The 24,763-nt window shown below is 42.1% G+C and overlaps 2 pseudogenes; both read right to left on the bottom strand.

Moving 5' to 3' along the window:
• LOC138840844 (chromodomain Y-like protein) overlaps nt 1–5,776 on the bottom strand; it is an 85,130-nt pseudogene extending 79,354 nt beyond the window's left edge.
• A 2,772-nt stretch (nt 5,777–8,548) lies between these two features.
• Nucleotides 8,549–24,763, bottom strand: part of LOC138840842 (tubulin beta-2 chain-like) — a 45,377-nt pseudogene continuing 29,162 nt past the window's right edge.

Raw genomic sequence — 24,763 nt, 5'->3', positions numbered from 1 at the left:
AATGAGATGGCCCAAGGCATTATTTGAAAGCTCACAACGGAGTTTAACGATAAAGCTGTGGTACATGAAAACATAAGAATAAAAAAACTGTCCATGATTCCATGCTTCTCCCATGATATATTTGTACATACATAAAAAATTCTCATCTCAAGCCCAAAGAAACACAGGTCCCATGGTTTCCCTTATTTGCAATGACTAGTATATGTCTGAGACAAGCAGAAATGTTCAGAGGAGTTGATGTTAGGTGAAATGAATCCCAAGATAAGGACTCATATTTTTTCTTTCTTGCTATTGTTTTAAACATATTTATAAGATGATTGTTTTGTGTTTTTTATGTCCCTCCTCCTCAGTATAATCCCTGTTTTCACTGTATTTGATGTTGCTATAATTTGTGGAGGGGAAGGGAAAAAAACAAATTGTTTAAACAGGGATACAGGTGAACCCATTGCAACAATGAGATGTACAAGATGTTATGTCGAAAAATGAATTTTACAACTCTGGCGTGGTATGGGGAGGGAGATGGGAAGGGATGGTAAGGGAAACAAAGGAGGAGGGAACAATGCTTGATAAGAAATGTACTCATTTGGGCTGGGAAGGTGGCTCAGTGGTACAGAGCTTGCCTTGCATGCATGAGGCCCTGGGTTTGATTCCTCAGCACCACAGAAGCAGAAATAAAAAGCTGGAAGTGGTGCTGTGGCTCAAGTGGTTGAGCGCTAGCCTTGAGGTGAAATGCTGAGGGACAGCGACCAGGCCCAGAGTTCAGGCCCACGACCGGACTCCCCACCCCCCAAAAAAGAAATGTACTCATTACCTTGCTCGTGTAATTGTAACCCCTCTGTACTACATTTTCAAGATTAAAAAAAATTCTGGTTTCAAAGTCTTTGAGGATAATCAATACCAGGATTTCAATAGGATTGATACATTGTTTTATAACTGGAATTTCAATTTTTGCCTGGAATGATAATAATGTCAAATGAAATTATGTCTCTATTTCAGAGGTCCATGCTAAATTCATCAGCAGCCCTGCTCAGAGGAAGGGTGCAATGATGATGTGTAAACTCATTTGTAAACATGAGTTGAACAGAAACTCAGTTTGTTAAAACACAGCCACCCACCAAATCTTTGTAGAAATAACCTGTCAGGAGAGACCTCTCCAGTCCACAAAGCTGTACGATCATGAACTACAAAAATCCAGCGGCAGTGTGGCTAGTGGTAGGAGATCATGATGGACCTAAAGAGGAAATGTGTACAGTTTTGTTAAGTATACATGCGGTTGTGTTTGCTAGCCATGGGGCTTGAACATAGGGCCTGTGCACTGTCTCTGAGCCTCTTTGTGCTCAAGGCTAGTGTTCTACCAACTAAATCCCAACACCACTTCCAGCTTTTTCTTAGTAGTTTATTGGAGATAAGAGTCTCATGGACTTTCTTGTCTCAGCTGGCTTCAAACTACAATCCTCAGATTTCAGCACCCTGAGTAGCTAGGATTACAGGCATGAACCAGCAGGCTCCTGGTTTTTATACTTATCTTTTAAAACTTAATATTAAAGCCCATAAACATTAATAGGTGTACAATGCAGCATACTCAATTTGTATTTGTTCCCACTGGATTATCTGTGAACTGAGTTAAAGGCTGTCTTAGATATGGAAGGGAAGGAAAGATTTTCCACAAAGTTAGTTTTTGAAGACATTATTATTCAATAGAATTCCTTCTGAGAAGACACTTGACAAGATCAGATGTTAGGTCAAACCCTCATGGAAGGGTGTAGGAATTGTCTGGAGAAACCAGGCAACAAAATTTGAATTAGGAGGTAGTGTGCTTCCTTCCTCAGCTTACTCAACTTTATTATCTGAAGAAGAAAGGAATGAGTAGGAAGAGGTCAAGTTCTAGGGCCAATTTACGGGTTTGTTTTGTTCTCTCTCCAAATCCTGTAATATAGGAGTGCTGAGTAATAGCCTCTTCCTTTGGAAAGTCTGCACATTATCTCACTCTATCATGAGAGGAGACCTCACTTCTGTGGAGATAAGCTTGCTCTTGGGTCCTTCAGACACATAGTATGCAGACATCAAAAGTCCAATGCTATAAAGGGAACCCAAGATACTCAGTTTTATCAATGATGTAAGGGCCATTTCATGACAATGAATCTGCAAACTGGGTATCATCAATTCCAATAGTGGAAATAGCAGCCCTGGACAGTGGATGATGGGATGATGTAAGATGTTAATTGATCTCCATTCTGACTTCCCTTTCCTTCCATTCTGAATATTTGCCACAATGAAGATCTTTGCCTCAAAAAGTTTAAGGAATTTGAGTCATGATACCACAGAAACAAGCAAAAATACAATACATAGAAAGATTGTTTTGTGTAATGTCCCTCATAGGCATATAAAGTTAATTTAAATAAACTGAGTAAGAGAAAGGTTAAGTGAAACTGCTTTAAATAAGTAGTTTTTTCTGATTCTCCCATATTCCATTAAGCAAAATTATTGCTGATAAAAATACATTTACTCAAAGCAGCAGCAATGCAGGTTTCACAGAAGCACAATGTTTCAGTTTCCTATAATATCAGCTGAGCCTTCTGTGGAATCCAGGAGAAGGACATGGCATTGGGAGGCTGGGAGAAGTAATAGGAGTGAGGATCTGATGAAAACAAGCATCTAAAATCACCCAAAAGTGCAAGAGATGAGGTTTCTACTTAAATATCTGTATCTATCTTTTCTCTTTCTCTAATCCCAGTACTACAAGCCTCAGCCACTGTCAAGGGCAGAGACTGGACACCTGAGGAGGGAGAAGACTGGAGAGCAGCAAGATTGGTAAGAAAAGCTCTAAGATGCATAAGAGAGAACTCAGGTGGTCTCACAGAAGATGTACAAAGTCACCACTGAAGACAATGGTATGTGTGTGTGTTTGTGTGTATGTGTGTGCATGTGTGTGTGTGTGTGTGTGTGTGTGTAAAAAGTGAGGCTTAAAGACATGCAACATATCCTGAACTATGATTTAACAATGAGCAGTGTCTACACTTTGATATGAGGTTCTGATAGTCTAGAGCAGAATTATGTCCACTGATGAAGGTTTATAATTTCAAGTCAAGTAAGAAGGCAATGCCTTCTAGCACCACATCTGAGAACTCAGAATAATAATGGGATTATAATATTTCAAACCATAGGTATGTTATTTTGGGGAATAACAGAGATGGGGGAGACTGAGATCCAAGGCTAGTCTAGGCAAAGTTTTAGCAAGCAGACCTTATCTCAACAAATTATTCTGGCTAGGTGGTTCATTCCTGAAATCCCAGCTCTGTGGGAGGTGTATGTGAGGGAAGAGCAAAGCCCAAAAATTACTTAAAATACTTAAAGCAAAAAGGGGGCAGGAGGTGTGGTAGAATGCATGCCTAGCATGTATGAGGCTTTGAGTCCAATCAAATCATAGTACTATTAAAACAACCCAACAGATGTAAGATGTGTTCATTAGCTGATTCAGCTTTTTTCCTCTCTACTAGAAATATTTAGAATTTGGGGAAGCATAGGAGAAGTGTACAGCACAAGTACCATGCAGCTGTACATTATCTATACAGCACTCTTAGCCAACATGCCGAGCACTTGCTGGGTTTCAGTTGTTGGCCTCTGATAAGCAGTCATTAATGTCAGACTCATAGAAAGAGCAGATGAGTTAATTGAGTCAACTGACTTAAATGACTGACATTGAAGCCTATGCAGGGCTGTGATCTTCAGTTCTAGTACTTGGAAAACTAACCCCAACCCCGATGCAAACACATTGGCTCTGCAAACCTGATTGCATCTGCCATCTTGGTGCCTTTTCTCTTTCTATCATCTGTGAGATGGTCTATGAAGTAAATTAAGTCCAGGCCACAATAGAAGATGCTGCCGGGTGCACTGAGATAGACCTGCTGTCATCGGCAGTGGCTGTTTTCAGGGCACTCAGGACTTCTTTTATCACCGTGAAGTCACCATAAGTTCCAATGATAAGGACCACTTTGGGTACAGACTACTATAAGCATTTTAAAGACCCCTCTGTATGGTATTTTCACAATAATAATCATAATAATAAAAAGAAAGCCTTTGTTTCTCTGAAGGTTACAAGAAATGGGTATTTCTGCAGTTTGAACAGCAGGTGGCACTTTTAACTACTTTACAAGTGAGTCCAGTCTGTTGTTTTTGTTATTGTTGTTGCTGATTTAGCTTAGGATAGAAACCTAAGTGATATGGTGAGAGGGCAAAAAATCATTTAAAATGATCTTGGAAACATTAAAAAACCTCACCAGTGAAGAGATTGCAGTCTAAAAATGTACCAAAAATCAAGCCCTGAACTGCTTGTTCTGTATGAGTGTAGCTAGCACACAGACCTTCTGTAGGTAGCTTTCCTTGTCTGGAACAACCTACTCAAGCTGTGTACAAAGGAAAAGAAACAACACTAGAACTTAAAATTTGGAAATGCCCAGTGCAAGTTGAGATGTATGCATTTCCAGAGCCTTCCTAGCACTAGGGGCTTTTGAACAACAATCTCTTCAACAACAATCTCCTTGGCCTTTGCAAGCTGCCTTTTCAGGTATTAGTCAATATGCATGCATAGAAAGCCCCCTTGCTGTGTGCTCTGCCACAACACTAAGACCATCAGTGTTGTAGGATGATAGGGAAACTTCTCCCAGGACAGAATGCAGCCATTGTTATGTTTAGCAAATAATTAACCTGTCAAACTGGGCACCAGTGGCCCTTGACTATAAACCTAGCTACTCAGGAGGCAGAGATCTGAGTATGCCAGTAAAAAACCAGCTTGGGCAGGAAAGGCCTTGAGACACTTATCTCCAAGAAACCACCAGAAAACTGGAAGTGGCACTGTGGCTCAAGTGATAGAAAGCTAGACTTGAGCTGAAGAACAGAGAGACAGCCCCTAGGCCTAGAGTTCAAGTCCCATGACCAACAAAATAAAGAAAAAGAAAGAAAGAAAGAAAGAAAGAAAGAAAGAAAGAAAGAAAGAAAGAAAGAAAGAAAGAAAGAAAGAAAGAAAGAAAGAAAGAAAGAAAAGAAAGAAAGGAAGGAAGGAAGGAAGGAAGGAAGGAAGGAAGGAAGGAAGGAAGGAAGGAAGGAAGGAAGGAAGGAAGGAAGGAAGGAAGAAAGACAGAAAGAAAGAAAGAAAGAAAGAAAGAAAGAAAGAAAGAAAGAAAGAAAGAAAGAAAGAAAGAAAGAAAGAAAGAACCTGTCATGATGAGAGATATGGCAAAGCTCAAGCCTTTGCAGATAAAGACATCCTGACCTGGGAGATGGCTCAAAAACAGAGGCACTGTTAACTTCTCCTGGTAAGAACCAAAGCTCCCACTGGAGCCCATACCATTAGAATAGAGCAGATCCCCAGCACATGCCTACAGCCCCAAGTCAGTGTGGCCAGAGTGATTAGCAGCCAAGCTTCCAAGTCCCCTTTGATTCCTGCCTCCTGGGCACATTGTGGGCCAGCTCAGAAGGAGGTTTCAGAAGAGCATAAAGAGCCATGAAGCAAAGCAGTCGTGTAGAAATGCAAAGCACATAACTCCCACCTCTGGGATTCCAGAGTTATTCTCAGATTATTTTGTAGATAAGAAGATGTGAGTGAATTATCTTGCTTCCTGAAAAATATCTCTGTATAGGTAGGTACTCTTTGCCTCACACTGAAAGGCAACCACTTGTCCAAAGGCTGGTCTCATCTGTGGCCAATAAATTTCCTTTTCCCGGCCATCACCCCTTTAACAGACATCTGTATGTTGGCTGATAGCACATCCATGAATGGAGATGTACCTGCAAAGGGTTTGAAACCATAGTGGTCCATGATGTCCTATCACCATTTCTCTCCCACTGTCATCTCAGAATTAGACCAGAAGCTGGTTGCAATCACCGCACATATCAACACAAGACTGTCAATACCAGAACCTTGTCAAAGTCTACTTCAAAGATACCTTTCAGTTTCAATCTATGTCTGACAGAGTATCTACCCCATACTTTTTTGGTCTAGGATATGTGAAGCTATAAACTGGGAGACTTTTAGAGAATAAGATTAGAGAGAACGGGTCTCCTGGACAGGATCTGCAATAGGTACGACAAATTGGAAGGAAAAGGGAAACAGCATAAGGAAATATCATTAACATGGCCAAAGTGGTCAAAAGACATCTCTCCAATGCAAGAATGTCTTTCTGACAAACCTGTTCTTGTTGGGCCATGGCCTGGTATGGTAGTGCCACTTTACACTCTGGTCCCATTAAAGTAACATACATGTCATGGCTTCTTCCTTCTATGGCCTAGGCTGACTACCAGAGGTTCATTCCCTGTTTCTACCTCTGCTTTCTAAAAGGGTACACATATCAAGGGGCTCTCTTCTTTCCCCCTACAAATATTCTACCAATGTCCCCTCATTTCACAATTCCTCATTGCCAATCTGGGTGCTGCTTTTCTATGAGTTCTAATGTATCCTCTCCTGAGCCTAACATTTGTTGCCTTTCCTCCTTTTGGTGCTGGGGACTGAACTGAGAGTCATGTGCATGCCAGGGATGTACTCTACCACTGAGCTGCATCTTCACCTCTGAACTTTGTTTATCATACTTGTCAAGAACTCTATTAAGTATTTGATACAATTACCAAGGTACATGAGAATAAGGGAGATGCTGCACTTAGCAATTGGACAAAAAAAATCACCTATCTATAGGAATCACCTCCACATTAGCTTGTGTGGCAATGAATGCAGAGCTCTGGCTAGGAGAAAACAAAAGTCATGCCTGAGAAATACATGGTGGTCTACTGGTAAAATTATCAACAGGAGTTTTCTAAGGAGTGAGGCATGAGTCATTAATTATGAACCAAGAACTACTTCTTCAAAAGTGTAAAGAAATAAGCCAAAGCCACCAGAAAAGACTCATGAAAAGACTCATAAATGAGTACTTAAGAGAAAACAAAAATGTTCTTAGTCAAACACTGGTAGATAGGATGGGTGGTGCCTCCATCACAGCTTGGCCTCAATCCTTAACCCACTGAGGAATGAGAGTGCCTTGGCCAGGCCTGCCTTCAGTTCTGACCCAGCAGCCTTAGAAGATTTGAGGTCATCCAACCTGGTCAGTTCTAGGACTAGAGACCCAGGGGTGTCAACACTTCCTCCCTAGGACTCCCACAATGGAAGCTATTTGCACTTTGATCTCCCTGGGGCAAGGACACAAAACAACCTGCTTCTAGTCACAGATCACTCTCTGGGACAGTTTACTTTCTAATGAGTGAGATCAGCTTGGCTTAAAGATCTCTATCCCACCCCTCCCCACCCTACCCCAACCTCAGGCCTGGTAGAGGAAACCATCTCCCAACTTTACTAGCAACAAGGGACTTGCACCTCACCCAGAAGTACCTTTTCCTTAGAGCTTTCTATAAGTTGCAGTATTCCCATAGCCCTGTTTCTGAAGAAAAAGGTACTCTTACAGGTTATTGGTGGCCATGGAGGAATGCTTGGCACAGACAACCTGCCTGGAGCCTCACTTAAAGAAGAGTGAAAGATTCTGGCAAAAATAACCAGTGACTGATTTGGCCTCCAGTGAAAACAGAAGTGTTTACCCTCTTCCTGGCTATTGTAGGTTCTAAGCAATTGAGATTTCTGTTTCACTCATGTAAAGTAAACATACCCAACAGGCTAGATCCATCCATCCCTTATATCCTTACAACACCCTGTGGGCCTCAGACAGCTTTGACTGCTGGAAAAATGAACATGAGAATGGGTAATTGGGACAGGCCATGTTTCCCCTCCTCTCCTTGACTTGGAAGTACTGTGTCAAGCAGTTCTTTATACACTATGGGACTGGTCAGCTTCTCAGCCTCTCACTTCCTCAAACAGCTAGAGTCACTTCTGTACTTAAAGCTGCCAGACACCTTGAGAAACTTCCCTGGCAACCAGGAACTTGCACTCATCCTGTGAGCACTGCTTCATTGCCAATTGAACTCTAAACACAGGGATCAGTGTTCCTGATACTGTTTCTGGGGAATGTGACTGAAATCCCTCTGATGGGATATGAGACAAGAACCTGTGGTTGTCTGAAGGAGAAGTAGCATCTGGATCTAGTTTTCTTTTTCTTCAAACTGCTTTTTTGCTACTTGCATGCTTTCGAGATATTGAAAACTATAAAACTGGGCCAGGGGGAAAAACAACAACATTGGCACTTGTCATCCTCTTCTTCAAAATAGCAGAAAAACCATGAATTTAATACTCCTCTTCAGTACCAGTCCTATATTGCTAAGATTAAATCCTTCTGGCCAAATTTATATTTCAAATACACTGAAAGAATAAAAAGGATTCTAAAGAAGAAAAAGGGCTCAGGGTATAAAATGTATACTTCTTTATTTATACAAATAGGGTTTTAAAACAATCATTTAAAAGAAATCTGCATTTTTACATTCACCGTCAGTGAGTTCCTGACAGAGAAGGCTGAGCATGATGATACATAGCAAGGTCCCACTGCAGGAAAACAGTAGCTCAGGAAAGCACCATTTATTTGAGAAGCAGTAGGCATGCTCTAGCATTCCTGTTGCACTGCTAGCAATGGGAAGTCTTAAACCTCTTCTTCCACAAGACTTCTTCAAATTCCCCCTGTTCATCAGCAGTGGCATCTTTGCATTGCTGGTACTTGGACACCGGGTCGTTGATGTTGCTCTCAGCCTCAGTGAACTCCATCTCATCCATGTCCTTGCCTGTATACCAGTGCAAGAATGCCTTGTGCATTGAACTGTTCTGAAGTGTGCTTGAAGGGTTCCTGGATGGCCGTGTTGTTGCCAATGAATGTGGCCAACATCGTGAGGCTATGTGGGGGGATGTCACACACAAGTGTCTTCACGTTGTTGGGGATCCATTCTGCAAAGTAGCTGCTCTATTTGTTCTGCAAATTGAGCATCTGCTCATCCACCTCCTTCATGGACATGCGGCCTCGGAAGATGGCAGCCACTATCAGGTAGCAGCCATGGTGGGGATCACAGGTGATCATCGTGTTCTTGGTGTCAAACGTCTGCTGGGTGAGCTTGGGCAGTGAAAGAGCATTGTACTGCTGGCTGGCACGGCTAGTCAGGGGTGCAAGGCCAGGCATGAAGAAGTGGAGGCAGGGGAAGGACACCGTGTTCACGGCCAGCTTGCGCAGGTCTGCATTCAGCTGTGCAGGGAAGTGCAGGCAGGTGGTGACCTTGCTCATGGTAGCCAACACCAGGTGGTTCAGGTCTCCATAGGTGGGCATGAGCAGCTTCAGGGTGCAAAAGCAGATGTCATACAGGGCCTCGTTGTCAATGCAGAATGTTTCATCTGCATTTTCCACCAACTGGTGGACAGACAAGATGGTGTTGTAGGGTTAGGTGAGGATGATAGGGTTAGGTGGATAAAGGCTCAGCCCAGCACTGGGAACTAGTGTCTGGATGTTAGGGAGGAGGGGTGCCTGTTAGCCATCTCCTATGGACTATGATGACATATCAAATATGAAGTTGTCTGGTCTGAAACTCTGGCCAAATGGTTCCGATCTCACTGAGTCTAAGGTGCCAGTGTCCAACATCTTGGGCAAGGGCATGACACTGAAGGTGTTCATGATGCTGTCTGGGAACTCCTCTCGGATCTTATTGAGAATCAGGGTGCCCATGCCTGACCTGGTGCCACCTCCCAGGGAGTAGGGCAGCTAGAAACCCTGGAGAGAGCCACACCTTTCTGCTCACCACTTCCAACACTGACTCCACCAGCTCGGCTCCCTCTGTGTAGTGGCCCTTGGCCCAGTTATTGCCTGCCCTGTTCTTGCCTATCAGACACAAAGACACATACTCCAGGAATAATGACTGTGCTATATACATTGTGCAGACTATAGGCTCCTCTGAGCAACTTTGGCTATTATTTTAGATACACTTTGATGAAATAAAGGAAATGTTTTCTTTTTTTGGGTCCAGTCATGGGCCTGAACTCTGGGCCTGGGCGCTGTCCCTCAGCTCTTCAGCTCAAGGCTAGTGCTCTACCACTTAAGCCACGGCACCACTTCTGGCTTTTTTTTTCCTGCTTATATGGTGCTGAGGAATCGAACCCAGGGCCTCATGCATGCAAGGCAAGCACTGTACTGCTGAGCCACCTTCCTAGCCCTCAGGAAATGTTTTCAATGTGTCTGGGACCCTACAAATCACCCAGGTTCTAAAGAAAGTAAAGACAATGTGGAGGAAGATACATTTTAACCCAAACCACGTGCGTACTTCTAAAAATGAGCAGAGCCTGGGGATGGGAAGGGGTCTCAGTGGTACAGTGCTTGCCTCACATGCACAATGCCGTGGGATCGATTCCTCAACACCACATAAACAGAAAAAGCCAGAAGAGATGCTGTGGTTCAAGCGGTAGAGTGCTGGCTTTGAGCTGAAGAGCTGAGTTACAGTGCTCAGGCCCAGAGTTCAAGCCCCACGACCGACCAAAAAAAAAATGAACAGAGCCTGCCTCAATACTGGAAAAGTACTTACTTTCACAGGAGGAACAGGAGAACAGAATGGTAAGAGGGAAGCTAAGCTGCAGGCACTTGTCTGCACCTTGCTCATACATAGCTGTGCTTTGATTTCTGGTGTCCTGAAGTGGTTCCCTGTTATTGCCAGGTATTTGAAATGGCCAGCAGCGCTGAAACCTTGTTGGAGGCATTCCCTGCTCGCTGTTCATTCCCTTCAGAGGCTGTTTGCAGACTGGCATTTATCTGTGCTGATTGAGTGGCCAGGGACATGACTCCCATGGACTGAAATAGGTAGGTTAGGTGAGGATGATATCTAGATGGATAAAGGCTCAGCTCAGCTCTGGGAACTGGAGTGCCTGGATGTTAGGAAGGAGGAGTGCCTGTTAGCCATCTTCCATGGACCATGCTGACCTACTAAATATGAAGTGTCTGGTCTGAAACTCTATGGTTCCAATCTTACTGAGTCTAAGGTGCCAGGCTCTACGTCCACCATGATGGCCCGAGGAACATATTTGTTGCCTGTGGGAACAAGAGTTGACTTAGGCCTATACTTGACAAGGAACTTAGGGGCAGAGCTTATGATTCTAAGTGGCTCTCAGCATTCATTACAGAAATTACAGCATTTCAGACATGGAAACAGAAAAGATATCTTGAGAATGAATCACCATGCAAGAGGCTTCAGCAACTTTAAGGACGTTTGCAGTTGTCTATTTCCATGCATTTCATTCCTTTGCTTTGGGCATGGTGGCTGAAATCTCAGCTACTCAGGAGGCAAAGATGAGCATCAGGCTTTGAGTCTAATGGGGCAAAAGAAAGATGACAACACCTTTTCTTGTTGTTGTTGTTCATGGTGGGGCTTGAACTCTGAGCCTGGGCACTGTCCCTCAGCTCTTCAGCTCAAGGCTAGCACTCTATCACTTGAGCCACAGTCCCACTTTCAGTTTTCTGAGTTGTTTATTGTAGATAAGGGTCTCAGGGGCTTTCCTGCCCAGGCTGAATTTGAACCATGATTCTCATTTCTCAGCCTCCTGAGTAGCTAGGATTACTGGTGTGAGTCATCATTGCCTAACAGCAAGAACCTTTCTCTTTTTTTGTTAATTTTATTTTTATTGTAAAGGTGCTGTATAGAGGTGTTATAGTTACATGAGTAAGGAAATGAGAACATTTATTGTTGAACATTGTTACCCACTCCTTTGTTGTTCTCCCTTTCCTTCCCCAATTAAAAGTAGCTAGGTGCACAGCACCATTGGTTCATGCCTATAATCATAGCAACTGTGGATTTGGAGATCAGAGGATCGCTGTTCAAAGCCAGCCTCGGCAGGAAAGTCTGTGAGACTCTTATCTCCAATAAACTAATAGAAAACCAGAAATGGCACTGTGGCTTAAGTGGTATGGCTGCTTGTCTTGAACAGAAGAGTTGGGGCACAGTGCATAGGCCCAGAGTTTAAGCGCCACTGCCGAAAAAAAAACAAACAAAACAAAAGAGCCAGGTGTGGCTCTTCAGCAAGTAAATGTAGAGGAATTCAAGTATAATGCTTTCCTAGGGAAAATACATAAAATACATATTTCTTGTGTTATAATGTTTCAATAATTGTTATCAAATAGCACATTTCCCTGTATTCAAATACTCAGAGCAACCTTGGGCGATTACTTGCAATTTGCCATTTAACCTGATTTTTCAAAAGGGATATCAGGTAAAATGATATAAACATGAGTTTGAGATTGCCCCCTTCCTAAACAATCACATGAAGAAAACTGGCCATCCAGCCTGATATGCAGGGGTTCCGGGAAGATGGCGGAGAAGCTGGAATCTGAACAAGCTATCGAATAGAAAGCAGTTTTAGAGTTCCAGTGAACAGTCCTAAGCCAGAGAATCACACCAAGTGTGCCATCACAGGACAGAGAGTTAGACAAGAGAGGGGAAACCAAGGAGACACATCTCAGCCAGCCAGCAGCTGCCGCTTCGGCGGCAGGGTCGCGACGGCGACCACCGCCGTGGGGCCATACCTGAGACACAGAGAGTCCGGGACGAAGGAGCCAGACGCAGCCGATGAGCGGATTCTACTCAACACCAACAAGAACCGACAAGGAGCGGACATCTTCATCCTGCTGTTTGCAGACCAGAGACCACCCAGGATCCAAGACTCGGCGTGAGTACAAGCCCGACGTCCTCACCCCTTCTCAGGGAGCAGAGGAGGGAAGGCCACCCCTCCCCCCCAGCACCGGTGATCTCCATCTTGGATACCGACAAAGCTCGGAGGAGCTGCTAGCTCCAGCTCAGGCCTTGGAATAAAACGAGTCATTTAGCAGGTCACAAGAACTTAACGGCGAAGTGACCTGCCAGACTCAGCTCCATCCAGGGAAAAGTCACCCAGCTCAGGCGCCAGCCATTGGAGTGGCTCGCCACACTGGGTAACCAGAGCCAGAGGCTGCCCCTCCCTCTAGCAGCCACCACAATCAATTGAAAAACAGAAACCCTGAGAATGGCTCCAGGCTGGGCGCTGTGAGCTTTATCACAAAATAGCCCCAGGGAAAAGCTACTGTTTGTTGAAAGGCCTCAACTCTACTCAGAACCTAGCCTCATCAACACATCCCCCTCTTTTGTGATTCTCAAAGCAGATCACCCTCCCACAAAACTAACCTGGGAGGGGGATCTCAAAATCTTGGGTAAAGCAGAGCATTTTTCTGCCTCTTCCAACAAACCAGCCTGAAATGCAGGATCTAATAAAGACACAACATAAAATACTGTTCATAGGAGTGACACAATCCCACACAACAACTCTCAACCAAGGAACCACAAGATTAAAGTCTTATATCTTACTTAAGCAATATCAACACAAAATACCAAGGTGAGGACATCCCCAAATGTAGATCCATAAAACTCAAATACATTAAATAGCTCTGTCCTTTTGTTTGCACTTTTTCATTGGTTTATTACACAGGAAAACCAATTATCTACGATTCTGTTTGTATACAATAATGTAGAACGGAAACTCTTTATATAAAATTAAATGAATTTCACATTGACAGTTACAAAAACTGAAAATCTACTCTGTAGACTTCAGTAAGGTTGTTTGTATTAGGAAAGACAATATGAATCATTTAAAAGCAGTGTTTACACATTATTATTGGGTTTTTCTACATCACAACAATGTTTTTTACTTTAAAAACCTTAAAAAGAATTTATTGTTGGCTAAGTATTCATATTCAAAATGCTGAAGTCCAGAAGTGTTATAGATTTCAGGGTGAGACACTTTATGCTTTGTGATTTGGACTATTCACATATATATTAGTGACTGAACATCCCTCTTTAAAATTTTAAAATTTTCAATTTCAAAAAAATTTTTTTTAGAAATTTAATCTGTATTTTAAAGAGGGCAATGTAACTGGGCTCTGGTTGCTGAAGGGTGAAATTCTAGCTACTCAAAAGTCTGAGATCTTAGGATCGCAGATTGAAGCCAGCTGGGACAGGAAATTCTGGGAGACTCTTATCTCCAAGAAACTACCTGAAATAGTTGGTGCCATGCCACCTCCTATGGAGTCTGCATGAGATCGTGTTAGACAAAGAGCTTTAAGGAAGCATGCCTGCAGGAAGAGGGTGTTGGTTCAAGGCATCCCATACACTTGGCTGCACCTTTATAGCCTCTACTACCTTTATTCTTACTATATTCTTCTTGCCTGTACATTCGTTGCTTTTATTCTCGTTTTGGCTATTTTTCTATTGATCCGTGAACAGAGCATGTTGTTTCTTTCCAGTCCAATGGAGATGACTTCTCTAAATAATAAAGACTAGGACCAAAGATTAAATGTGGGCGATGCCCCAATCAATCTATCATCTGATGTGACGCTGCCTCCAAAAACTCCTACAACTTCACAAGCGGTTTTGCAGCTCACGCATAGTAAACATAAAAACTTAAAATTTCCAAATATGTTACAACAAGCAGAATTAATGAATTAAACTAAGCTAGAAGGAGTTATCCCAGAAGCCCAGAGAGTTCTAAAAAAAGGAACCCCTGATAATAAAAGGAAAAGAAAGATTGAAGAGATGAAGGACAATGCCTATGCCCAGAGTTGAAACCCCATGACAAGAAAAAAAAATCCAGGTGTGGCTAGTCAGCAAGTACAGGTAGGGGGAACTCAGTAAAAGGCTTTCCTGAGGAATTCACAAGTGTATACTCAAAAATTAAAACAAAATATATGGTGGAGTGGCTCAGATGGATACAGCACTTGACTTACAAGATGGAGGCCCCAAATTCGAACTACAATACCACCCTAAGAAAGGCAGGAACTCCTTCCTTGTCATTAGTATTCCTAGGGACCTATTCTGCCACGGTATTGGAAGCCAGTTGGAAGACACTCACTAGCTGCCTCATTGTAATACACCTCGATTCTCTGCAGCTGTAAGCTGCTGTCTACATAGTAGTTTCCAGTGCAGTCAATGTTGTGCTCATTGCTTAGCATTTCCCAAAACTGAGATGGAAATAGAAGTGTATTATGGCCTAGAATGTTAACTGTCCAAACAATGGATTTTAAAATAACTATAAGAAACCCAAGTCCTGTTGACACAACTATTTTTGTAAAAAAATTAGATTTTTTAAATTAAAAAAGCACAAAAATTGATAGCATTTTAGTTTTGTTAATCTCTTTGCTATCTTGCTGAATAGAAGACATCTGGGTTCTCCTATGAGTATTCTATCTTATGGGATACCATATTCTGTTTGGATTCTATGACCAGAACCTGGTCTTATATGGACATTAAGTTGCCAAAGCAGTAACTTGAAGACTCAGCTAGAAGGGTCTCCAGAACCCCAAGGGTCCTCAGAGCATACACTGATTTAGACAACCACTGATTTAGAAAACACCCAACTTAAGGGAACTGAGTTAGGGCATGAAAACTCAGAGAAATTTGCATTAAGGTGGACGAACTGTTCTCAATTATCTGATACTCATCAGTTGACAAAAAGGGAATCCTCTGTATCTGTCAGCTCAAAGACACTGCACTCCTTTCATTCAAATCAGACCAAAAATGCATTAGTCTATTCCCAGGAAACTAAGTACAATGACTTGAGTCTCAGGTAAGACAAAGACATGCAAGCCTTGCTTAAAAAACCACACCCACCTGGGCCACACAAATTAGGGAAATTGGGGAAACTATCTGGGGGACTTGATTTCCAGGAGGTTAGGGACTACTATGGAGCCCCACCTACCTCAGCCTAGACATGACCACCACCACCTGCACCCTCCAACCCCATCCTCTTCCTCCTCATCCCCCTAAATTTGAGACTAGGATCCTAGGCCAGTGTCATGCTCCCCTTTGCGCCAATCTGGTTGCCACAGTGGCTTGCCTGTATGTACATGATCTCCCTCACAGTGTAGGGCTGCAGAGCAGTTGGATGCGTGTCCTCAGCAGTGGTGTACACAGAGGCAAACAGGTAGGGCTGGGGAGCAGGAATCTGACACAGCCAACTCAGATCCCCATTTAAACCTCTTGTTACAGGGGCAGAAGAGATGGGGTGGACTTGATAGGCAGAGCCAGTAGGTGCTCCAGCTCATTCTCCCTACTGCTGGGTAATCAGAGATAGCTACCTGTTATCACTTAGCCCTGGCATCCAGCTGTCAGCCTCAAGTCAATTAGCACAGCTGCCACTCTATTTGGAACCTCTTGTCACACTGCCATCCACGTCCCACCCTGACTCACAAGAGAGGCTGAACCCTGGGATCCAGGAAGCAAGAGGAGGGGCTTCCTTTACACAAGGTACTTGTGCCAGAAGCCAAGAACAAGCCTACCTTCTATTTTTGATAGGAGGGCCTAGAACTGAAGGGGCACGTTCAGCTGTGATCCCAAGAACAAGCACAAACTGTTGGATTCCATGACTGATTTCCATTCTGGGAAGAGTCAGGGGCTTAGGGCCTTGCCTTCATACTCAGGTTTTCTTTTCTTTTCTCTTAAAAGCAGCTTGCTTTATTACTTAAGCCATAGGTCTACTACAGTCTACTTTTTGTTTCATTTGGCTTCTGCTCCGAGCATGAGAACTCAGCTCCTGCTCTGTGTGTGTGTGTGTGTGTGTGTGTGTGTGTGTGTGTGTGTATGTGTTTGTGTGTGTGTGTGTGTGTGTGTGTGTGTGTGTGTGTGTGTGTGTGTGTTTGGGCGGAGTTAGGCACGTTGGTGTTAGGGCTTAAAATTAAGGCCTGGTGACTCTTTTTGAGATTTTTACTATTATTGAGATTAGGTGATTACCTAAATTTTTCTTATTTCAGAATATTGTGGAATAGTGATATTTAGTTGAAGTCACAAACATATTTTAACCTTCACAATGCAAATTGTCATTATTATGGTCGATAAAGTTTGTGAATTCTATAAGCTTTGACAATACAATTCTATAAGCTTTGACAATACAATTATTTCTTCCAGGTGATATATACATTTCTTTCCTTTTGCTTATTGTAAGACGTTCTGTCTTTCACTCTCATTCTTCTCCTCTCTTTCTGAGGTTTTATTGATTTACTTAGTTAACTGAAGGGTAGGTGGCTCTACTACTTGAGCCACAGCTAAACTTCTGCCTTCTTTAAGTGATTAATATGAGGCAAGAATTCCATGGGTAGTCCAGGGCAGTACAGAAAGGCTTGAAATCTGATGATCAGAGTTCAAAGTCAGCCTGGGCAGAAAAGTCAATGAGACTCTTATCTCCAGTCAACCTAATAGGTGGAAGATAGTAGAGCTGTAGCCTTGAGCAAAACACTTCAATTTTAAGTCCCTCAACTGAACACACTGAAGCAAGTTTCATGGACTTTCCTGTCCAGTATGGCTTTGAACCATGACCTACAGATTTCCGTTTCCTTAGCATTCAGAATTATAAGTGTGAGTCAACATTTACAAATCTTTAATTACCTCTTCTTTCACCTTTTCAGTTATTTATTCTTTCTTTCTTTCCTTTTGAAATTTGTTATTAGGCACTAGCTCTTATGCTGTTTTTTTGTTTCCCTTGAAACTACCATGCCCTACAACTTTGACCACAGGTAAACTACAGGCTGTTTTTCTTTTTTGCAGCTCTTTTTCTAGGGCTTAAACTCAGGTCACAGTGACTGAGGTTGTATTTTTTTTAATTGAGTGGTGGTTCTTAGGTCTTGAAATTAAGTCAAGATGACTTTCCTTGAGGTTTATTTATTTTTACCTTAATAGTAGCTGGTTTCACTACTTGAGCCACAGCTCAACTTTTGCATTTTTTGTGATTGATAGGAGATTAGAATATCAATAGAAAGTCAAGAGCATTACAGAAAGGACTGAAATCTGAGAATCATGGTTCAATGCCAGTCTTGGGCAAGAAAGTCAATGAGACAATTATCTCTAATAACCACCAAGAGGTTGGAAGAAGTAGACCTGTAGCCATGAGCAAAACATAGCAAGTTCAAGCCCCCATACTGAACACAGTAAAATATGTCTCCTGTACTTTCCTGCCTGGGCTGGCTTTGAACCAAAGTCCTCAGTTTTCAGTAATCTGAGCAGGTAGACTTACAGTTTTGATTTAGAAAGCCTTAATAGCTCCTTTTCCACCTTTTCACTTATTTGATTGTCCCTTCCCCCTTTTTCAAAGTTCATGTCCTTTATTATTAGGGCCTACTCATTTATGCTCAGTATTTAATTAATTAATTTATTGATATTGTCAGTTGGGGGCTTGAACTCAATGCCTAGGAACTGTCTGTCAGGGACACAGCAGGTACACTACTATTTTCAGACACAGTGCCACTTCTATTTAGTTGGAAAAAAAAAACAGTCACCAGGGGACATTTTAGCCGAGGCTGGCTTCCAAATGTGATTCTCAGATCTAAGCTTCCTGAGTAGCAAGGATTACAGGCATGAGCCAGAGGCACCTGGCTTGTTTTTTTTAGATCAAAACTAGCAGGCTCTACATTTAGGCCACACTACTTCACTGTCCATGAGATTTTTGGCCTTTTGTTTTTTGCTCAAAGCTAGCAGGAACAAAAACTCAACTCCTGAGGGTTTTTTTTGGGGGGGAGGGGAGGCTTGAATTCATGGCCTAGTGACTCTCTATGAGGGTTGTTTTGTTTTATTTTGGGTATTTTGTTTTTCATTTCAAAGCTAGCAGGCTCTACTACTTGAGCCTCAGCTCAACTTCCGCCTCTATTTTTCTTTTAGTGGTTAATAGTAGATAAGAGTCCCATGGGAACCAAGGCACTACACAGTATCCTAAAATCTAAGGATTACAGTTTAAAGCCAGCCTGGGCTAGAAAGTCCATCAGACTCATCTCCAATTAACCACATGAGACAGGAAGTAGTATTTTAAAACTTGAGTAAAAACCCTCAAGTTCAAGCCCATGTCTAGCACACTCAAAAAGAAGTTAGTTGGACTTTCCTGCCCAGGCTGGATTCGAACTGTAATCTTTACATTTCAGCTTGGATTAAAGATATGAGTCTATATTATAAAAAACTAATTGGCTCTTTTCTTCTTCACATACATTTATTTATTTGTTGGTTCTCTGTCTTGTTTTTAGGGCCTCACCAATCTTGCTGAAGGATAGAATGCTCTAAAAGTTTAGTAACAGTTGCAATTTGGTTCATTTTTTGGTTTTGGTGGTTAGTAGGAGGTAAGTATAGACACTCCCACAAGGTCCTGAATTATACTGATTGCGGTTCATTGTCAGAGGACAGGGAAAGTTCATGAGATTCTTATCTCAAATTAACCTCCAAAAGATTGGAAATGGTCAAGCAAAAACTTCTAGATCATATCCCAGAAAGGAACACACACACTCATACACACACACACACACACACACACACACACACACACACACACACACACACACACACACACACAATGGGCTTTTTACACACACACACACACACACACACACACATACACACACACAAACACAAACACACACACACAATGGGCTTTCCTGTCCTGGCTGGCTTGGAATAGTAATGCTCAATTTCAGTGTTTTGAGTAGCTAGAATTTCAAGTGTGAGCCACCAGTTTCTTGTTAATTTTTATCATTTTTAAGACTCTTTGTGCTCTCTTGTACTTTTTTAAAAATTTATTTTGTGGTTGTCTTAGTGCTAGAACTGTTTTTCACTTACCTTTTTTAAAACTTTTTTTTCTTAGCTTTATCTTAGCTTTTTTTATGCTCAAGGTTGCTGCTCTGCCACTTCAGCCACAGTTCCACTACTTTTTGCTGATTAGTTGGGAATAGGAGGCTCATTGACTTTCCTGCCCAGGCTGGCTGTGAACCACAGTCCTCAGATTTGAGGATACTGTGTAGTGCCCTTGAATTCCTGTGGGACACTTCTGTCCTATTTACCACCAAAAGATAAAGAGAGTGGGGCAGAAGTTGATCTGTGGTTCAAATAAGAGAGCCTGCTAGCTTTGAATTTAAAAACAATACTTGGAAGTCTAATTCTGGTACTAATTGTACACTATTCAAACAAAACAAAACAAAACAAAAAACAAAAACAACTTATGCGCAGTGACCAGGTAATAAGGATTCCTAACTGATAACCTGAACTCATTTCCCAAAGCCTTTTTAAGATATATATGGTCATTTGTGTCAGCTGAGGAGAGATTAAAGAACAAGGCTTTACAGGCCAGTTACTCAGGACTTGGAAATCAGGATCCATTGGCAAAGCTTTTCAGAAAATGACTAAAAACTCACTCTTCACAATTCCAAATGGTTCTTCCCTCTGTGCAAGGGAAAGAGGGATGAGAAGGAAGAAATATGGGAACTAAGAAACCTCAAACAAGGTAAGTTATGTTAACTTTATTAGATAAAGTAAAACATAGGTGTACGGTGTGCAATCCAGAAAAGGAAATGTCACCTCTGTGTGGATCCCAGTTAATTTAGTTAATCGATGGTAAGAAGTAAAACCCACTATTGTATTTATAGAAAGGAGGTACATGGCAGGCAAGTCAGTTCACTAACTTCAAGGATTTTGAACATAAAGGAGTGAAAGTGTTTGACTCTGTTTGGGCAACAGAGCTGAGGAGGACTGAGATGTGCAGACATTCCCCAAGAAAGATCTCACTGACATCAAGTCTTCAGATGCCTGCTGGTTGCCAGTGACTTATGCCTGTAATCCTACTCAGAAGGCTTAGATCTGAGGATTGTGATTTGAAGCCATCTGGGATAAGAAAGTTTGTAAGTCTTTTATGTTTTACAACTCAAGAATATTCATATTTGTTGCTAATTGCAACCCAAGGCAGTGCAATAGGATACCAAGCTGAAGAAAATTAGAAAATACCAGACAGGTATAGAGAAAAAGAAAAAAAAATCAATGAGGACCTTGGGTCCCAAGGCTTACTGGCACCTGGGCCCCAGGTCACACAAGCAATCATATTTATTTGAATTCACACTGGGAAGGTTACCATGGATACATGCAAAAATGAAGCTTCTATATTGCAATCAGAGCCACCACAGTGACTGAGAAACACTGGTTCCCTTTTTGTTTTGAGAAAGGAGAATGCAACCCAGAGAAAATCCAGACATTTGGTCTATTTTATCTAGCTTCCTAGGTTAAGTTGTCAATTCTTTTACCTCCCAGGCTTCAAGGCCTTTAAAGCACTATGGAAGGGGGCAATAGCTTAACCCTCTCCAGAGCTGTGCTTTTTTGTAAAATTGTGAAAATACCATACAGAGGAGTTACAATTACATTGGCAAGATAGTAAGTACATTTCTTATCAAGCATTATTACCTCCTCCTTTGTTTCCCCTTACCATCCTTTCCCCTCTCAACCCCCCTTCTCTCCCTCCACCCCCCACTGAAGTTGTAAAGTTTGTTTTTCAACATAACATCTTATACATTTCATTGTTGTAATGGGGTTACCTGTAACCCTATTTATATATTTATTTATTGATTGGTTTTTATTGTGCAAATACCATACAGAGGAGTTACAATTGCATGGGCAAGATAATGAGTACATTTCTTATCAAGCATTGTTGCCTCCTCCTTTGTTTTCCCTTCCTATCCCTTTCCATCTCCCATCCCTCCCCCCATTCCTCCCCCCACCCCTCCCTCCCGCTCTTCCTACCCCCCCCAAAGTTGTAAAGTTTGCTTTTCGACATAATGTGTTGTATATCTCATTGTTGCAATGGGTCCACCAGTATCCCTATTTAAACAATTTGTTTTTCTTCCCTTCCTTTCCACAAATTATACCAACATCAAATACAGTAAAAGCAGGGCTAATACCATGGGGGAGGTACATATAAAGCAACAAAGAAATCATTTTATAAATATGTTGGAAACAATCTCAAGAAAGAAAAAAAATTTGAATCCTTATCTTGGGGTTCATTTCACCTAACATCAACTTGTCTGACAGTTTCTGTTTGTCTCAGACATATACTAGTTATTTCAAATAACTTTGGGCCTGGCTTACTTCACAGAGCTGTGTTTTAACCTTTGCATGGTCAGCTCTCAGCTTTCTGAGTACTATTGAGGTGGTGTTCCAACCTCTCAAACCTTTTCCAGGTTCAACAGCTCAGCTCGAGTCTCCTACACCTATTAATATTAATAGTATAGATTACAAACAGTAAAAAGAGAAAAATAACATTATACATTTAAACAGAAATAACTGACTGCATTCATTTATCCAGGACAAAAAATTTAGCACTGCTGTTTAAGTCACTAATAACACTTTTTTAAGATATACTTTCATGGATTTCATAAAACTTCCTATATACTCCTTAGAGTGTCTTTTTACCTCCCATTTTTATTTATTGCATTTGCATAGTAGTATATCATCCTTAAAATCATATCACCTCATAATTAAAGTTTACCTTGTAAGTAAATACTTATGAGACTCCAATAAAATATCAAAAAAGCTGAAAGTGGAGCTGTGGCTTAAGAGCTATAGTACAAGCCTTGAGCAAAAGAGGCTCAGGGGCACTGTCCAGGCCCAGAGTTGAATCCCTAGTGTCCACACATACACCCTCCCCACCCCAGACCCCACACACAATCAGATGATAATGTCTATGAAGTTCTTCCTTAGGATGATCTTGGTGATGTCAGCAACTGTATCAAGTTTCTATCTCTCTTCCATGCATTTGTGGTAGTAGACAGCAGAGTCGCTGTAGTATAACACGTGTCTAAGATGGCATTAGCAAAGGCTATCATGTAACATATCCAACATAATGTCCAGCTCTCTTGATGGTAGATCTGCACATCTTGGGACTTGATGTGACCCATGTACTCCTCAACTCGCTTTCCCATCCTCTGTGCCACCTGCTGTAATGATTCACTATCCACACCAAATAGGCTTTCATAACCGTTCCCTAATTATCTGAATACTGGATGCCAGAGATGTCATGGAGACACTCTGTGGCTATTCCCCTCCCCTGACAGTCCATTTTACCTCCTATGCTCTCCTCACAGATGTGGGCAATGGTCTCTGAGAGACTTCGTGCATCATCTTGGAGAGATTTAGTTTCATTGTATCCATAATCTTTGGGAAATCATGCAGTGAAGGGTCCAGGTTAGGAACATAGCTCCTCCTTCTGCAGGTTTTCCTGTATGTTTTCTTGGCCATTGAACAGAAGGGGGGTCTCTGAAAGGGAATTTATATGGTGTTCTCTGTCTGTCTTGGTCCATATAACATAGAACCACTTTCCCATCCCTTTAATGATTTAGACATGCTCCATGTGATTTGTGCTGCACTGCTCTCAATGTAGTAACAATGTAGAGGACACAACTGGATGTTGTGTGGATAGCTGTCCATACTTGGGCATGAGTCCCCTGACCGGCAGGACCCATAACTCCATGCTGGGAAAGTGAGAGGAAGATTAGCTGGCTTATATCTATGTAGTCTGAATGACCCCAGGAGGCATTGAGGCCTCCTCTTCATGTCCATGGCCCCTCAGCATATTGATAAAGAATGACACACCATGCCCAATCATCACCAAAATGTTCACCTGGTCCTGGGCATTATCACCACCGTCTCACCCACTTCTAGAAAATTCCCTTTTTCAAGGCATTGCCAATCCTCCTCCTTGCATTCTCAGTTAAAATACTGCTGTCCATGAGTAAAGAGCAGAAGACAAGGAAGCAGGTACCCTAGGGAAAGTAAATACTGGACCTATTCCATGGTGAGAAGATAATGCAACCTGCAACTATAGAATAGCGAAGGACTTAAGATGGTTGTGCACACAGTTTGTGCAGAAAAAATGCCAGACCTAGTATGCCCTGTTCAGAGTTTCAGTCCATAATTGTCTCTAACAAAGACATCTCAGGTACAGATAAACCAAGTTCATAGTGTCTTTCTTTCTTTTATTCTGTGCCTTTCTGGGGCTTGCAATCAGGAAATGGATACTATACCTGTAGTTTGTTTTTCCCCTCAAGTCTACTGCTTTACCACTGGAGCCACAACTCTACTTCTAGATTTTTTTTGTACATAATTTGAGATAAAATTCGTATAGGCTTTCCTACCCAAGTTGGCTTCAATCACTGATCCTCAGCCTCATGAATAGCTAGGATTACAGGCTTGGCCACTGAGCCTGGCAGCAATACTCTTCCTTTTTTATTGCCTTTTCTTTATTTTTTGTCAGTTATGGGCATGAATTCTGGGCTTGGGCACTGTCCCTCATCTCTTCAGATCAAGGCTAGTGCTCTACCACTTGAGCCACAGCGTCCCTTCCAGCTTTCTTTCTGCTTATATGGTACTGAGGAATTGAATTCAGGGCCTCATGAATGCAAGGCAAGCACTCTACCATTGAGCCACCTTCCCAGCCTCATCTTTCATTTTCTTAAAAAATATTATTAGGAATATGATGTTCAGAGGGGTAACAGTTAAGTCAGTTAAATTAAACAGTTGTCAGGTAATGAATACATTTTTGGGGGATAATTACACCCCTTCCCTTGCTCTCAGTTTATCCCTCCCACTGTGGCTTTTTTGTGGTTAACTGGAGATAAGGGTCTTCCAGACTTTGCTGCCCAGGGTGACTTTGAACCACAATCCTCAGACATCAGTCTGCTGATGAGCTAGGCTTGAGCTTTAAAGTCAGGATGACTGTTCTGAAGGTTGTTCTATATTTCCTATGGGCTGTGGGCCTGAATGGACTTAGGCAGTGAATGCCAGGCAGGTCTGTCATCCGGAAGCATGTGTCCTACTTAAGCCTGACTGGCTCTCAGAACAGATAGGTGATGCTTTCAGAGCAAGAACCAGTGTGTACTAGCTCAACAGAAGTCCTCACTATATTTATCTCATTCAACAACTACTGGGTTGCTTATCTTATCAACACTTTTTCTTTCTTAAGAATATATGTATTGTAAGATTGCAGTAACTACAGATTTGTAATGGC

The sequence above is a fragment of the Dipodomys merriami genome, unplaced genomic scaffold (assembly GCF_024711535.1).
Source record: "Dipodomys merriami isolate MVZ:Mamm:240054 unplaced genomic scaffold, mDipMer1.0.p SCAF_302, whole genome shotgun sequence".
NCBI classification, from domain to species: Eukaryota; Metazoa; Chordata; class Mammalia; order Rodentia; family Heteromyidae; genus Dipodomys; species Dipodomys merriami.
The sequence above is the reverse complement of the archived record's forward strand: the minus strand, read 5'-3'. Positions and strand labels throughout refer to the sequence as shown.